The sequence below is a fragment of the Mytilus galloprovincialis genome, chromosome 9 (assembly GCF_965363235.1).
Source record: "Mytilus galloprovincialis chromosome 9, xbMytGall1.hap1.1, whole genome shotgun sequence".
NCBI classification, from domain to species: Eukaryota; Metazoa; Mollusca; class Bivalvia; order Mytilida; family Mytilidae; genus Mytilus; species Mytilus galloprovincialis.
The window spans coordinates 56,320,973-56,334,642 of NC_134846.1; the positions used below are offsets into that span (position 1 = coordinate 56,320,973).

General features: G+C 32.5%; 1 long non-coding RNA gene across 1 annotated transcript; it reads left to right on the top strand.

Moving 5' to 3' along the window:
• On the top strand, positions 1-12,640 carry LOC143045377 (uncharacterized). Its single transcript, XR_012968942.1, has 3 exons — positions 1-200; positions 5,326-5,602; positions 5,931-12,640. It is a non-coding gene; the product is annotated as an uncharacterized LOC143045377 (long non-coding RNA).
• The last annotated feature ends 1,030 nt before the right edge of the window (positions 12,641-13,670 follow it).

A 13,670-nucleotide genomic window follows, 5' to 3' on the forward strand; every position in this document is an offset into this window, starting at 1 on the left:
CCTAAAATACTTGTAAAATGATAATATACCACTTGAAATAATAGACGGCTAGTGTAATATAAAATATAATGAAATTGTTTGAAGCTCAAAAAGTGTAAACGAAAGGCAAGTAACACATAGAGGAGCAAACTAGAAGAAAGTGTCAATCTTAGACTTTCTTAGCCTCGTGGTGCAGTGAAATTAATCGATTCAATATCAAGGTAGTACAATTTATAATCTAAATATATTTTCATCATTTTTCAGGAGTAGAAAGCATTAACGTTCAAACTTTTATTGAAAATTATAGGACATCGCTCGACGCTGGACAAAACATATCATTCTAATTTTTTTTTTTATTTTTTCTTGTTACCTTATTATTTAATCGAAACTGTCTCGTCTACGACTAAGGTCTTAACATTTGAGACAAATGACAGCTAGTACGGTTACGATGTTACACGCAAACGGAGCGCATTATAAAAAAGTGTCAATGTTAGTCATGCTAAGCATAGTGGTGCAGTAAAGTTTATTGATTCAATATCAAGGTAGTAAACTTTATAATCTAAATATATTTCCCTCATTTTCTGAGGAGTTTGAGCATACACATTCAAAGTTGTAATTCTCCTTTTAGCTTTTCTCATCACTTGCGTCTGACGTCCGTCGTCGTCGTCGTCGTCCGTTGTTGTTAATTTTTACAAAAATCTTCTCCTCTGAAACTACTGGGCCAAATTGAACCAAACTTGGTCACAATCATCATGGAATATCTAGTTTAAAAATGTGTCCGGTGACCCGGCCAACCAATCAAGATTGCCACCATGGCTAAAAATAGAATATAGGAGTAAAATATAGAGTTTTGCTTATATCTCTGATACCAAAGCATTTAGAGCAGAATCTGACCATGATCAAAATAGTCAATTGAGTCCTTAAGGAGTTATTGCCCTTTAAAGTCAATTTTTAACAATTTTCGTAAATGTTTGTAATCTTTTACAAAAATCTTTTCCTCTGAAACTACTTATGCAAATTTAACCAAACTTGTCCACAATCATCATTAAGGTAAATAGTATAAAAAAATGTGTCCGTTGACTTGGCCAGCCAACCAATATGACCGCCATAGCTAAAAATAGAATATAGGGGTAAAATATAACTCTGGAACCAAAGCATTTAGAGCAAATTTGACAACTTAAAATTGTTTATCAAGTCAAGATCTATCTGCCCTGCAATTTTCAGATGAATCGGACAACCCTTTGTTGGGTTGCTACCCCTTAATTGGTAATTTTAAAGAAATTTTGGCGTTTTGGGTTATTATATTGAATACTATTATAGATAGAGAGAACTGTAAACAGTAATATTGTTTAGCAAAGTAAGATCTACAAACAAGTCAGCATGACCATAATGGTCAGTTGATCCAATAAAGAGTTATTGCCCTTTATAGTCATTCCTTACCAGTTTTTCGTAAAGTTTTGTAATCTTCTACAAAAATCTTCTCCTCTGAAACTAATTGGCCAAATTTAATCAAACTAATCACAATCATTATAAGGGTAAATAGTTTAACGGATGTGTGCGGTGACCCAGCCAACCAACCAAGATGGCCGCCATGGCTAAAAATAGAACATATGGATAAAATGAAGATGTTGGCTTACAACTCTGAAACCAATTTAAGATTTATAAATAAGTCAACATGACCATAATGGTCAGTTGACCCCATAAGGAGTAAATGCCCTTTATAAAGTAATTTTTTACCAATTTTTCGTAAAGTTTTGTAATCTTCTACAAAAATCTTCTACTCTGAAACTAAGGGGCCATATTTTATCGAACTTAGCCAAAATCAATATTAGGGTATTTAGTTTAACGCATGTGTGCTGTGACCCAGCCAACCAACCAAGATGGCCGCCATGGCTAAAAATAGAACATAGGGATAAAATAAAGATGTTGGCCTACAACTCTGAAACCAAAGCATTTAGGGCAAATGTGAGAAAATTTAATTGTTGATCAAGTCAAGATCTATCTTCCCTGTAATTTTCAGATGAATTGGACAACTGGATGTTGGGTTGCTGACCCCCCCCAATTGGTAATTTTTAAAGAAATTTTGCCATTTTGGGTTATTATCTTGAATACTATTATAGATAGAGAAAACTGTAAACAGCAATAATGTTTAGCAAAGTAAGATTTATAAATAAGTCAACATGACCAAAATGGTCAGTTGACCCCTTAAGGAGTTTTTGCCTTTTATATTCAATTTTTAAAATTTTTCATTACTTTGGTAATTTTTTACAAAATATTTTCCTCAGTAACAAAAGGCTCAAGTTAATTATAGATAGAGAATATTGCAAGTAGCAAGAATGTTCAGTACAGTAAGAACTAAAAACACATCACAATCACTAAAACACAATTATGTCATGAATTCATCTGTGTAATTTGTTGAATATGCAAATAGACCAAGGTGAACGACACAGGCTCTTAAGAGCCTCTAGTTTTATTTCCTTTTCAAATGTAAAAATAAAGAAAACTAATCATCTAGATCATTTATAAGATTTTAGTTTAAAGCAACTTTATGTACAATTTATTTGTTTACAGTTTGATTAAGAAGAAATACCGACATAGCTACAATTAATTATCAAAGTTCTCGTAATATTTTTAACAAAACAATAGCTTTTTCAAAATAGCTAATTCATCTACATGTATGCTTAAAAATGGTATTGATTGAAGGAAACTGCGAGTAAACATTTAGTTGTTGCACACGTGTAATCAGAAGTTATGACACCTGTTAACTCGAGACCGAATGATTAACAGATAACTATCTTTGAAGGTGATAATTGGACAATAAACAAATCACTTAATGAAAACAATTACATATAAGAAAATTCTACAAATGTATTTGAATTGTAGAATTATTTTTAAGAAAGCAAAAAATTTTTTTTTTTCGTATAAGAATTATGAAGAATTGGTCACTTCATTATCGCATATCATCACCGGAAATCTGACTTTCATTCATCGAAACTCATTTCTTATTACAATTTAAAGGTTAACCGCAGTTTATTTAAGATTTTATCAAAGATTGAATGGGTAAAAACCGGTCTGAAGTTTTATTAACAAAAAGTATATTAAGTATATATAGTGCATTGACTTATATGACAAAACGACACAATACACAATACAATTAAGTATGTTTGATTTATAAACCCTCTAGTCATATTCACATGTGATACCGTATCCATGTAGTGAAACCTACATGGGGATCTTTACATGTTTAGAATTGGACAAAAGTTTTATTTGTCGTTGGACACTCAGATTCCATGAAAACCACCAAAACTGGTACCCAATGAATAAAACTTCTTTCACAGGATCCTTTGTTTTGCGTTATTGTTCCATGGTATTTGTTATGTATCATTGCATTTTATTTTCGCTGATGTGGTTTGTCTAAAGAGTGCATTTATGCCAATTTGATTTTCTTTGTTGACATAATTGTTTGTTTTTCTAGTATTTAAGATTCTAAAACTATTAGATAAAGGCAACATTAGTTTACCGCTGTTCGAAATTCATAAATCGCTTGAGAAAATGTATGTAAAATGTGTGTAGGAAATCACCCTTTTTTCAAGAGCCGTTATATTATAGTTTTCGATTTATCTCAAATTTATTTCCTTTTTCTTGTATACTATGAACAGACATATACTAAAATCTCTATATAATATATAACCGCCGTTGATAGTAAATAATAAATACACATTTTGTATAGTAATTGTATGTTCAGAGAATACAGAAAAAAGGAAATAAAATTGAGATTAATCGAAAACTATAATATAACGGCTCTTGAAAAAAGGGCGATTTCCTACACACATCTCACATACATTTTCTCAAACGAAAATAATTGTCCTACCCAAAAGTACCTTGGAAAATTGTGAATTATTTTGAAAGTTTTAACTTTGAACAGTCGATTTTGCCATTTGATGTTTCCATTTTGAAGTTCGGTATTTTGTTTTCAAACCGAAAGAATGGAAAACAACTTCAATATTCCTGACTGGGTATTTGATTTAAAAGATATGAACATCGGTAAACCACAGTAACCTCAATTTACCTCATTATTGTGCATCGATTCTATTTTACATGATGATGACTTGAGATTGAAATTGTGAAAGATAAATGTCAAATTTAATAATTGTACCTGCATTACCACTTTCTCTGGAACCTCTATTGATCCTGGATGTTTTGTATGCTGTGTTAACTTTCTTTATTTTTGCTGATATTCTGTCTGTCAGCTGATAAATTAAGTAAGTAATACAAACTAAGGTGTAATGGGCATTTGGTTAAATTGTCTATTCTTTTTTATCCCCTTTAAAAGTTTGGTCGATACAGTTGCTGCTGGGCTGTTGGTCCCTGAGATTATCATCTGCTTTTCTCAACACTGACACGAACTATTTTAGAAATAATTAGAAATTAAAGTTGCAATGGACTCAGACAATTGTACCTTGGATAAAATTCATTTTAATATACACAAACGCATAATGAGATGACTTTTGAGGTCAGTTTGTCGATGTGTTTTTGATAAAAAGTAGCCTTTCTGGTAGCAATAAGTTAGTGTACTGTGTAGCGAGTAGTTACGATTGTTAAATAATAACAAACTTATGTTTTGTGTCTTTGTGTCTTTCTATTTGATAACTGTGTTGATTTTTTTTTAATTTTGAAGTAAATGTTGGTCTACGAACTGCACATAGTGTAAACATGTACCAGCGTAAAATCAAATATATTGTGTTATACAATGTAGCCAAGATAATAATGATATAATGATATAACATCTCCCGCCAGAAATGATTTTTGATGCATAGGGTGTGCATTTGCTTTATATATTTAGATTTGCTGAAATGGAATGCTTTCTAACTGGTAAAAACCTTTGTGATTAATGATAAAAGATTAATCCTGAAGTATTCCAATTGCACATGTGTGAAGTATATTGAAGTTAATGGGGTACAAGTTGGAAAATCATTATTTATTCAATTATGACAATTATGTAATAATCATATCATTATGAAACTATTTCCATATGAAAGATTAATTTTTTTCCCTTCTTTTGGTACCTTATTTATGAAATTTAAAGATGGATGAAAGATATTTCATCAGTTTTAAGTTGTCTGATTGGAGGCGAAAACATTTTTGTATTGTGGTACCTTAAACCATAATAGACACGCATCAAACATTAATAGAGCAAACCAAGCCATCAGGTCACTGAAAGCTTTTTCACTTATATTTTGGCTTAGAGTATGTGAGCTTGATTATTACAGGTTACTAGTATTAAGTTTTATCAAGTATTCAGGATTTTGAAGTCTATGTAATATGTACAAACATGATATATTTCAGATGTCATTTGAAGAATTCATCAAGGGAGCAAGTGATGTCTGTTATCGACCTTTCACCTGGTCTACCAAAATGTTTTATTCTAATGCAGAGGATGTGGTAGATCAAGACGGGTTTACCGAAAAAGAATATTCTAGAATGCTGACTTATTTAGGGGAAGTAAAGATCGAAACATCCCAATCAAATTCTACTCCTTATTTTGAAGTATTTCTGAATAACCTGCCGAAACAATATCAAGATATTTGTCACAATTTGATAAAGGTTCGACTTGGCATCCAAGGTACAAATATCAAATCAGTAAAACTTATTGAACAAATTATTTGTTCTGATTAAAGTTTTAATTAGAATGATTTAATAGTATATTTAGACCAAATTCTACTATATAACATTACTATTAATGTTCTAAATTTCAGAATAGTTTTAGAGCCTTTGATTTAAAAAATAATTTTCTATGATTTGTTACTTGCACATTTATATTTTCATAATTTTAGAATCACAAAGTATTGCTATTACTCAATTCTAGTGCAATTCAATGGACATTTATCAAACTATTTACACGAAAAATGCATTTTTATGATATTTTATACATAGTTTTTTTTATGTTGTAGAGTCACAGACTATTGACCTTACACGATTTTATGGCCATTCATTGGACATCTTTCGATTCCTTCTCACGGAATTGACATCGGAGAATCGTGTAAAAGCTATTAGAACCGTTTATAAAGTCTTAGATGATGCTACTAAAATATCGCCTGTGTATACGAATATTAGCAGTGGTAGTAAAGGTGAGGGTTTAAATGTTCCTGGGGGGGATTATGACTTAATGACAATTCTGGAGCAAATACAAATAAACCATGATTTTTCTGTTATTGCGGAAGACCGACCCATCCTATTATTTGATAATCGTTATTCATATCCCGGTTTCACACATCTAAAAATTGGGCAAAACCGATTTTTGAAGGAACTATTTACTGCTTGGGGAGAAAATACGTTTTATGGACCTCTTATTTCAAACAATAGATTTAAGAATTATTTTCTGTCGCGATATCGTGAACCTGACTGTATGATTCATGGTCCATGTATTTCCGACTTAAGTAATGCGGTTGACCATCTATTTTGCTTCCGGGCTATGTTATGGCCAGATGTTGCGGACTCGTGGTTGATAAGAAATAGATCATCATTGTGGCCACCAACTGATGTTATATTGAATTCTGTTAGTCATGGAATCTTGCTAGTGCCGATTGGCAGCAAATTCGGTTCCAGTGAAGACTGTTCATTTGAATGGCGAATATCATTCTCATTACAAGAAAGAGATCTGATTCATTCATTTAACTGCACACAGGTGTTGTGCTACACATCGTTTAAGTACTTGAAATACGATCTTCTGAAAGAATCAGGCTTATGCTCTTACTTTATCAAGACGGCTATATTTTGGTTATGTGAAGAGTTAGATAACAATATGTGGATACCAGAACATTTTGTACAGTGCATGCATGAAATACAGCGTCGTCTTATTTATTGGTTTAGGTACGGATATTGTCCTCATTACTTTATAACAGCAAACAACCTATTCGAGGGACTGCTTCCTGAAGAAAGAAAATACATAGAAGTTGAATTGATTAATGTATTTCAATTGTTATTTCAATATGCTTTCTCCACAAAATTTAATTTACACGTCACAGCTTATAAAGATTTAAAAGAACTTAACACTCCGTTTCTTGAGAATAGTAAATCTATTTTCATATTACTTAAAGTAATCCGAGCAAGTTTGTCTATGTGCACTTTGGATCAGAGTAGAAGTATAGTGCACAAATCTTTATTCAGACTTTTAAATAATAAACTTACTTATTATACTAAAGGGGTGTATATGCTATTGTTTTGCTATGCGAATCAAGTTTTTCCACAAAATCAACATATGGCATTTCATAAAGAAAACAAAAGAGTTTACTCGAGTTATAGGCAGTGTATGTCTCATTTTCTTATTGGAACTAAAGTCGACGCCATCACCGGTTGGTTATTACTAGCTTCATATTTTTATAAAATTGGAAAGCCTTTATACACCCTCAAGATTACTGAGATAATTCTTGCAAAAACGAGAGTAGATAAAATGTTAATTGCTGATGGTTATTACGAAGACGTTATGGTGCAATATTTAGAAGAAGTAGCTGCCACCAAATGGAACCATAACCTGTCATTCCTGAACTGCACGAAAAGTTATTGTGTCGATATGCTTTATAATATACCATGGTCTATTCTAAAGCTTGAAGAATTATCGCCCGATTTAAATGTTAAAGTTAACACTATTCCGCCAGTTATATATGCACATGTTCTACGTTTTGTGTGTTATAATGCCAATGGCAACATCTCTTTAAGGGACAGAGAAATAGACGATATAATTAAAACCTGCCGCAATAATTGTTTACTTGGAGATTGGAAGGGGAGGGCTACTGCATATGCAATACTAGCCAAGATTTATAAAACAATGGGCGACGATTAATCTGCAAAATATTGGAAATCGCATTCGTTCAGATACTTGAATCATCACCCTACATATAATGTCCGGCAGATTCCGTTGATGAAGCACATCAATCAAATTTGGAAGCTGAAGCTCAAAGGAAACTTTGTACCTTTTGAAATGGATTTTACAAAAATTATAACCTAATTTTTTTGTATTAAAAAGGTATTTATTTAATGGCGTACAATATGTAAAGAATTAGATAGAGATATTACGCAAATCTTGTGTATATAAAAAGTTCAAAATTTATGTCCTTCATACTTTCATTGATAATCAATATACCATATTTAAAAATAATATGCGTCTCAGGTATAACATCTGTAGAATATAAAGCAGATATAAAATCTAAATGAATTTTTCGCTACCCCTTTTGTGGAATCTAGACATAAGTTCTGATCATGCATGATATAACTTTGTTTTTAAAGCCTCGGTCACACCTTACCGGATAGCACGAACGAACGCCTAACGGATGAAAATAAAAGTTGTCCGTTGACAAAATTGTTATCCGTTGGGAGTCCGTTGCTGTACTGACCGAATAAAACGGACGTGTAACGTATGCATAACGTACACACACCGGATATGCAACGTACGAGAAACGGACACGTACCGGACAGAACGGATGTCGAACGTACATCCAACGGACGAGTACCGCATAAAACGGACACCTAACGGAAGCGTACCGGATAAAACGGATGAACAAGATATACGGAAAAATCAAAGGCGACAATAATAATACATGTTAATCGCATAAATATTCAAAATGTTTCTGTGTAACTGGTTTTGGTTTGTTCTACAAAATTCCGCCAAAGGGCAGTGTCTGGCCTGAATAAGAACTGTTTGATTGTGAAGACCTGCCTATACTCTAAGATCGATTATGAATAATAAGAATCCATGAACCTTAAGAAATCTGACATACCAATAATTGGCATTTCTGACGCGAAATTTTCAATTGGCATTTATCCATTTCAGATCCCTTCACCATCCGTTTTATTCGTTATACGTCCGGTAGAAGTTCGTTTCTCATCCGTTTAACATCCGTTTTATCCGTTAAACGTCCGGTAGAAGTCCGTTAGTGAATTTATCTTCCAGACCTACAACGGATATATAACGGACACGTAACGGATACAAAACGGAAACGAAACGGACGAGTACCGAGTACCGTACAAAACGGACGCCTAACGGACGTTTAACGGACATTTTATCCGTTGGACGTCCGTTCAAAGTTTTGAACATGCTCAAAATTTTCCACCGGACAAAACGGACGTCGACGGATAAAACGTACGCTTAACGGACATGCAACGGAAATGGACGGACGTCTAGCGGATAAGAACGGACGTCTAACGGACATGAAAGGATTGAAAAAAAGTTATCCGTTAGTCGTCAGTTCGAACTATCCGGTAAGGTGTGACCGAGGCTTAACTAACAAATTTAATATATAATACGTGATAACTTGAACAAAAGTGTAAAAAAAAATAGGTCGAATCCAGTCGCCTGTGGATTTTTTCACGATGAATTAAAACCAGGAAGACGCGAACGGGTTAGTTAGTTATCAAAGGTTAACTGTATCTTAGATGTATCGACATTGCAATATATTAATTGGACCCTTGCTGAAGGGGTGTATTCTTTTGGAGCTGTATGGTCGAAATAAAGGCGTTAAATCCGATGTTTCTTGACTGCAGATTGCACCACGTTCTGAACATTACAAAACAAATCCAACCTATTTATACTCTGGTAGAAAATGTCTAGAAATGACTCGATGTCAAAGGTAATCTTTGACAAGCAAGCGTGTTTAATATCACGAAACCATATTGACACTTATATCTTACGGAAACAAAAAAGGGCCAAACATTTGAATATAAAATAGCCATTTTTATCATATTTTTTACTATATGTTTTAGGCATTTTACGCTTTTTTCTTTCGTGGGCTTCAAGAGCATAGCAACAGACATAAACATGTACGAATATGAACGAAAGAATAAAGAGCTAAAAGCAGTCCAAGGATAACAGAGGGTCTTCAACACAGCGAACCCCTAAACAATAATGTGTACTATTTCAGCTGAAATGTCAAATATAGCATTGTGGAAACACAAATTTTGTCTAAGGTGTATTTCACCAGGGGTGTCGGGTACAATTTAGGTGGCTTGAAAAAGGTCGTCAAAAGATAAACAAATAATGAAACTGTTATTCAAACTTTACATTTTCGAAATTTCTAAACTCGTCAGTTTTTTTATATATATTTCATGTTAATAAATCTTTTCTTTAAAGTTGATGGTCTCAATTTAAGTCAACAAAATCAGTTAATTGGTGTAAATCCAATATTTCTAAATTACAGATACTTTCAAAATTCATGATACTACATGTATTACAGTTTTATTTCTCTATTTTCCGATGTCACGCAAATCTTACGGATATATATATGATATAAACAACTATAAACAATTAATTTTATTCAGGCAACACACGATGTCATATGCAACATATATATCAGTCATTAGACATTAAATTTTCCTAAATTTAAACTGAGAGATGTATAAAACAAAATAAAATGAAATTTTTAATGCATACTATTATGTTTAATCATTTTAAGGTTGACACTCTGAATGTCCACCAATTTACATACTTCTTGCAGGAATTACAGGTTGCAGTAAGATAGATAAGGTTGGATCTGGAATCCATTTGCATTTTAGTCCAGGCGCACATCCACAATAGCCGTTCATTTTAGCAATTCTGCTATAAAAACTGTCTTAAATAAACTTTGTCTTTGCAATTGAGGTCCATACACAATATGTTCGTACTTAAAGTAGGTTACAACTTCATATAATAAAATATCAAACGGGGAATGCAATATTTGACATACAGATACATGTAACACAAATAATCCAACACTTTTGACTGCATTACATCAAAGTTAATTTTAAACAAACTTCAGGAAGTATTTATTCAATCAAACAAAGGAATGAATCATCCAGTTGTTGAAAAAGAATATTGTTATTGTTCAATGAATTTTCATACACAAGTTTGTGTACACTGTTATTACACATGTTAATAAACTACCTCAATGGATAAGAGGAATGCTGAATTATTCCTTTACTACGCTATATTTTTCTCTTTCTTATTACCCCAGTTCACTTGCTAATAGTTTAAACATATGTTATTGTTCGTAAAAAGACAAATGGCTTAGACACAAGTTTTTCAACTGAATATAACGTCTTCTCCAATATATACATAAATATACACATGAATGAACATTACCTAAATCTGACTTTTACCAATTAATATTTAGCATGAAGGTATAAAAATAAATTACATATAAATTTGAAGAATCGAATTAATGGATATTTACCGCTTAATATAACCAATCGAATGTGCATATGTTCAGAAGAAATAAATACAAACACACCGAACTGTGTAAAATAAAATATGTCACTAAGTGTACATGACAAGTCATGTGTGTGAATTTGTTTAAATGTATATTATACAGTCATTGTTTATAGTTACGGATTAACAGTAAAACGCAATAAATCTACACGTAATTGTAAGTATCAATTTAGTTTTTACTTAAAGTTCATGTGAACCCTTTGGCTAAAATGGCTGTATTTTCACCTCAAAATTACAGACAAATCTGTGCATCTGGAATAGTTTTAAGGCATAGCATATGCGTGAAATATTCGTGGATAAAACGGCAAGTAATTCATACATTGAGAACAACACAAATGATTTTCCCAAACAAGTATACTATTAAACATGTTTTAATTAATTTTATTGACTTTGCTGATATTCGTAAGAAGCATTTCAATGTCAATAATATGTATGATTTATTTAACAATGTTCCATTTACAAATATTGTTGCATTTTTAAAAGAAATTGGAATTTATAATAGAATATAAAAATGTCATTATATTTAAGTCGTTTTAAATTTTTATCATGTTATCTTACTGTTGATTTTTATTTGTAAATAATCAAATTGCTATAGTCTGGAATTTTAGTATATTAAAGGACTTTTTGTCTTATTTTAAAAATATGCTTTAAATTGTAAAAATTTACTCTCGCCGCGATATAGCCTTTTTGTGCTAATGCGGCGTAAAGCAACCGACAATCAATCAATCAATCAATCTTTTGTGAAATGTTTATATAAATAGGTAAATAGATTAATCTATATTTGCATTTAATCAATACAGGGAAGCTATAAAAACGTTCGAAGAACAATCATTGATAAAGTTATAGGAACGAAATAAGTTCACGTGAATGTAAGTGATTTTAAATCACTCAAGTGTAAAGAGTTGAGTTATAATTTCATGTCACATGTTTTAAATAGCAAATAAATGAAATATAAATAAACAAACACAGACACGTGATGCTTAACACGTGTATCGAGAAAAGAAATATTCAGTACAGCAATACATAGAAAACGAGTATACAGGGGTCGAATTTAAGCTTTATTGTGTACTGGCCAGCCGGACTAGTAGACAAAAAATCTACTGGTCCGGCTCCATATCTACTGGCCCTAAAAAAAATGACGGTCATTCGACAAAATGATATATATATATATATATATATAAATAATAACCCCCAGTACCGTGTAATTTATTTCGCAGGTATTTTTTTTTATATATAGATTGAGAAACCGGTGCAATCAGTAACTTTAATCGACAATTTTCCACTGGTCAACCGGACCACCATCTGACAAAGTCTTCTGGTCCGACCCAAATTCTACTGGTCTCGGACCACAGGACCAGCGCCAATTTCGACCCCTGTGAGTATATCTATACAAGACTAGTGTATATAATTAAATTGATAAAACAATTTAAGAATTGTGTTATTTATACGAATGCAAGTCAATAGACATAAGACTATGATGTAAACGGAATGTCTAATCCTCTTTCTGGTCATCACCTTCAAGGACTTAACCACCAAGTCTATATATGTCCTGCCTTGAAATTATCACTTTCGGACGAGAATTCGCAGATTGTTTAATCAATATGGACCCGTCATGTGTCCAAAACGAATTGATTTGACCTTTCTCACGCAATGTGTTTTGTCTGTGCAAAAGATAGTATCTGTATTGTGTAAGGTTTTCAGCAATGAAAGTTTTGTTTATGTTTCCTTTCAATTTGCGTTTATTAATGAAAACTAACTGCCTCTGACGATACGACAGGAACCGTACAATGATGGAAAATTTCCCGTCTTTAAGCTCACCTATGGAATGGGATCTGCCAATATCTCTCGTGTCTAACTTGAATTCCAAATGCTTATGTCAAATACCAGGGATAAGGGAATCTGTGTCTATAAGCTTGATAATATTGCCTTTGTCGTCAGTTGGTGCAGGAACATTATGGAATCGTAAACTGGTTCTTCGAGAATACTGTTCCTGTTCCTCGACTCTGGCTTTGATCTAAGTTCAATATCTTTCAAAATAAGTGCTTCTTTATTGTGTTTAATGTTAAGTAAGTGAGGCTGAATACATTCGTCAATGATCAGTGCAATTCAAGGTTTGACCGGTTCTATTAATTTTTCAGTGATGAGAGGAATGATGGAGTCCAAAAACTCTTGACTTTTTGACGTAGCACAAACAACATCAGATAGCTTAAATACAGTTTCATTTTCAATGGATGATATTATCTGTTCAGAAAAAAGTAAAAACACAAAAATACTGAACTCCGAGGAAAATTCAAAAAGGAAAGTCCCAAATCAAATGGCAAAATCAATAGTTCAAACACATCAAACGAATGGATAAAAACTGTCATATTCCTGACTTGGTACAGGCATTTTCATGTTCAGAAACGATAGAGCCACTGAGAGATGAATCAAGGTTGGCTGTTCTTTCTACCTTTTT